Source organism: Sparus aurata, chromosome 24 (genome assembly GCF_900880675.1).
Source record: "Sparus aurata chromosome 24, fSpaAur1.1, whole genome shotgun sequence".
NCBI lineage: Eukaryota > Metazoa > Chordata > Actinopteri > Spariformes > Sparidae > Sparus > Sparus aurata.
Genome location: NC_044210.1, coordinates 745,537 through 750,650, shown reverse-complemented (window position 1 = coordinate 750,650; position 5,114 = coordinate 745,537). Strand labels below are relative to the sequence as shown.

Sequence of the window (5,114 nt, the reverse complement as noted above, 5' to 3'; positions counted from 1 at the left end):
TTCTGCCGTCTGTGTTTCATTTGCATGTTTTACTGAGGTTGAGAAAATATCTTTATAAAATAAATACATGTCATGTCACTGACTGAAAAGATCAAGTGCATGATTAGTGTTAGAATCTAAGTTTTTTCCCCTTCATGTCAATAGCTCGTAGGAGACCAAGTGGAATAGTGGTGCAAGCACCTCCCACTGTTCCTCCCACTTTATAAATAGAGGCCTGGATGAGGCCTTCTTTCTCTTTGTCTCCAAACTTTCACCAGACTGAGTGTGTGTTGGTGCTCACCTGAGTTGGCCATGTGTCTTTGAGAATCCCTCAATGTAAATAGTATGTAATCTGTTCTATTTGGATTATGAAGTTAAAATATGAAGATTTGATATAATTTGCTAAATAGTACCGCAATTGAAATATCTTCAGCTTATATTTTGAAATATTAGTTGTATTTTAATTTGCAAGTATTTAACATAATTTGAAGCTGGATTTCTAAATTGTTTGGGCAAAATATTGTAATTTGTTTCCTTACTGTTAGAACCATGGCAATCAACCAGGAATCATTTTAATACCAACATTCATATCATTCTGGGAAAACAAATAATTGATTGCAACCTGTGTTTCCTGGTGGTTTGTGGCTCCAGTTCGAACCATTATATCCACAACAATTAGGATATTATACAGTAAGTGGTTTTTATAAGTAATCTAAGTGGTTGTATTATTTTTTTTCTTAATTTCAACAAATGTGCTTTTAATTACCAAAAGTAAGAAAATTGTAGGTGGAATTGTAATTGAGAAATTGTTTAAAGATAAATAGCTTTTTATACATGTAAGCAGCCACTTGCTGCAGTGTAAAAACACCTTTTATCCACTCTGCGCTTTTGAATTTTGGCTCTAACCTACAGCGATTCATTATCTCTACCTTGGAGGTTGTCGTAGAGTTAGAAGAAGTAGAACCCCAGTTTGCCAATCAACGCGCGCCTCATTACATATTAATACAATGCACATCCGGACCGGTCAAAACCTCGCGCATAATCTCGCGTGAGAAAGTCGCGGTATGAAAAAGTGTCGGAACAAGCTCTATGTTTGATTTTTTTTTATTTTTTTTTTCTAATAAGTTTTAAGAATTGATCCAAAGCGATCCAAGAGGGACTGGATATGTAAAAAACCAGGTGATGACTCCTTTAAGCCCAAAAAAGCTATTTCCAGACCAGGGCTGCCAAGTTTCAGAAAATGACAAGAGTGAGACTTTAGCCATGCGATGTGTTCGGCGAAAATAATTTGGCCTTTTTTAACATCGATTTGGTCTGTATTAACGTCGATTTATTCCTTAAGACTGATGTCCTCATCTCCATGCCAGCGGCTCTCCCTGCACTGTGGCCTCCTAATGCTAGCCTTAATTAACCAGAAATTAGAAATGAAAATTGTGACAAGAATTTTGACAAAATACATTTATCAGGTGTTGAGCTTTGCAGCATTACCAGCGCTGAACTCGGGGGAATAAGTTGACGGAAGAAGAAACCATCTTTAGCCTTTAGCTTATTTATTTGAGACAAAACAGTCTTACATGTTGTCTTCACAATGTAGGAATGAACTCTGAACTCAATGACGCTGCATGAGCCCTTGACCTGTTGAGCTTGCGCCACACTGTGGTGAACATCAAATACTGCACCTCAGTAAAACAACAGTCAATTCACAATCACTGAGTACACATAAGAACTAAGAATGTCTCTCAACATCAGGGTTCTAGCAGTTTTCAGTAAGTCAAATTTAAGACCTTTTTAAGACATTTTATGACAATAAAAATTAAAATTTAAGACCTTCACGACGCATTACCAAAAAAATTTAAAATCAAATAAATTCTGAAAGAATCATTTTATTACAATGAGTTCAGTAACATAAACAGACAATAAACAAACTTGCCTTCAAATAGAGTATATTTAAGTTCATATTAATTAAAAAGCGCACTGCAACTTACAAATGCAAGAAAAAGAAGCACACAGTCACACTCTCTCTCACACACACGCACACACACTCACCCGCGCTCTCTTTCTCTCTCACACACACAAACTCACCCGCGCTCGCTCTCTCTCACACACAGGAGAACGTCGAGTGGGTTTTAAATGTCGGCGCTGTTGCGTGTGAAAGATAGAGACGCCAAGATCCGCCTTACGTTGCTTCTGATTGGTTTATATTGCGTAGTGCGTGGTTGGTTAGATTTAGGCACAAAGGACTTATGGATTGGTCTGGGATTGGTTATCTCGGTCAGTCAATCAGAGTTACTCGAACTACGGCAATCCGCGAGGACCAAAGTTTATTATCATAAAAAAATAAATGTAGGGGTCTGTCTGCAGCCTGCAAGAGAGGGGCGTAACCTGTAGTGGGCGTAACGTGTAGTTGTGAAAATCACGTTGAACCACGCGAGATGTAGAATGAGACCCGCCAAAAGCAAGAACAGAACAAGGAAATACACAAGAGATGTCTCAAAAACGAAAAATGGCGATCGTATCCAGACTGTAAGTGTCCTTATATTTTATTTAGTTAATGTAACACACGTATACAATTGCTGCACATAGTTATATTATTACCCGGGGCGATGAACAAAGCAAGTAAGCTATACATTTTATCCACAGTATTAAATATTATTGGGCAGACAGAACGAGGCTAGCCCGTTGCTGTGGAAACTGAACCAAACAAGGTAACGTTAGCAAGATGGAGGGGGTTCAGAGGGGGTTACTTAAGTAGAATTACTTCATTGATACCAGGCTGGGAACTTATTTACCTGCCCGTTTGGTAAATGACATGCAACGTAAATGTATGTATTTCTATCCTAAACGATCCTAAAAGGTTGACCCAAGTAGATAAATCTAAGCTAGAAATTGTGGCTGTTGTAATATAACCAGAAATAACTTGAAAATTGTGACTCCGCTGTAATATTAACCCGCTAATTCAAAAACATTACTTTTAGCGTGGTCTAGTGCAGCAATTTAAAATTAGTAATGACATTAAACCGGTGACTTTGATAAGGATCACCAGCTCGACTGTGACATTCATGTGCAATATTAGTATTATGGAGAGCTTGACCACAAGCATTTGTGTTGTGCCGTGATTAGTTTGTTTGAGGTTGTTGTTCAAATTTACAGTAAAACACAAACCTACACAGTTTCAAGCTATCATAACCGGGGATCTTCTGTCAGCATGGGAGCACGGGAAGGAGAGGCCCACCCTTTATTTTGAGGATGAACAACTTGACCAAGTTGTCTCCTTCCTGTTCTTGGTCATAAGGGAAACGCCAAGGGCGAGACAGCTGACAGATTGGGTTGCTTTAATTTTTGATGTCCTTTTGCCAGAAGTATGACATGATTGTTTTGTTTACATACATTTATTAATATTGGCACTGTGCTTCATATTGTACATACTGGTTTTTCATATCACACCTCACACTCGATAGATAGATAAATGATAGATGAAAGAACCTTGAAATGGAACAATACAGATGTGTAATATTAAAACCTTCCTCATTTTTTAATGCTTGTGGGGTGCTTGACAAACTCAAAATTGTTCAGAGCATTCAGACCTGTGTTGTAGAATATTCCTTTTTTTTACTTTTGTCAAATCTTACATAGCCTATTGCACTCTAAGAGCGTCATAAGGATGTGATATCAAACTAGACATAACATAGTTAAAGGCTACATTCAGTTGTCTGTTTTCTAATTTAACAAATGTCAATAATCCTGTCCAGGTGACAGTCTACACCCTGGTTGAAAAGTACACATTGACAGTGCCAGAGGCTGTGGCCAGGTTCAGAAGGGGCCCACAATATGAACCATGGTAAGATTAATATATAAAGAATTGATGATAGACATATTTCAATGTGTAATGAAATATACCCATTCTCATAAAGAATATTGCAACATCTACTTGAAACCTTTCATTTAATGTTTGTTCTTTTTTTGACAGTGAATTGGAAATGATGCAAGCTGACTTGATGAAAAATTTATCAGAGGAGGCAACAGAGAAGCTACAAGCCTATAAAGATAGAATGTGAAGAGCCCTCTCCTCTGAGGCATTTCTTAGCCAGCTATAAGGTGTAATATCTTCACAGATTGACTTTTTTTTTTCTTTTGACTCCTCCAAGGAAATGTGTCACAGCCCTACGGGGGCCTCTAACCATTCTCTTCTGTTTAACTCAAAACTGTAGTAAATGGTGCATTTGTTGGGGACTGTTTTCTGCGGTGGAGTAATACACAGTGTGTGTTAGACTAGAGCAGTGCACACTTACAAACTGTAGAGTATGTATCAAATGTGAGTATGTGTGCATACATATGTATAAACTTAAATTTTATACAGGATATTGTAATTGTTTTGTAATGTATATGCAATTGGTCTGTTTCATTTCATAGTTCCATCAGCATCATTTGGCTCCATAAAACTTGAGACAAAATGCTGAAAGGCATTACAGTGTGCATCACTGCCTGAGTTGGATGTAAAGAAAAAAAGAGCTAATCCTTGCATTTGAACAGCCATGTTATTAACTGCTTTATAAGTGTCCAGTACAAGCAACCGTTCATCAGGTACAGGTACATGACATTTAACTGTTGATGCACTTTGTTAAAGTCAAATCAAACAACACTTAACAAGTATTTCCTAACAGGAGAAGCATTTATATTTACACAAGTCTAGGCACTACCATGCTCGCAAGCAGATGTTTGTCAGCAGACCATGTTCTCTCTGTCATGGCAGTCAAAGAACTAATAAAAAGCTGATTTATAAACATTTAAATCACTTGTGCATTGTGTGTGTGTCCAAGCCTGTGTGTGCGTGCCTGCAATCACGAGCGTGGCTTGTGTCTAGGATGGGGGGCACAAAAAAAGTATTTGCACCAGGGCCTATCACCATGATGTTAAGCTACTGTGGCAGACAATCTAAATAATGTTGCATCAGAAAGTCGGAGTGTGGCCGAAGTGAAAGAAAGTGGTCAGACATAAAAGTGGAAGCAAAAAAGCGCCTGTCATCACACAGGCAGAGCGTCTGTGTCACGGGCGGGGGAACGGCCACCGGAGCTCACCCCGCTGGATGAAAAACTGGTGGGGATCATTGGGGAATCCCTCCTGAGTGACGTGGTGAC

At 38.5% G+C, this 5,114-nt stretch overlaps 1 long non-coding RNA gene across 1 annotated transcript; it reads left to right on the top strand.

The window, feature by feature from the left end:
* Window positions 1–2,235: 2,235 nt before the first annotated feature.
* LOC115576762 (uncharacterized) lies at window positions 2,236–4,768 on the top strand. The gene is made up of 3 exons (XR_003982937.1): window positions 2,236–2,502; window positions 3,729–3,817; window positions 3,947–4,768. It is a non-coding gene; the product is annotated as an uncharacterized LOC115576762 (long non-coding RNA).
* The last annotated feature ends 346 nt before the right edge of the window (window positions 4,769–5,114 follow it).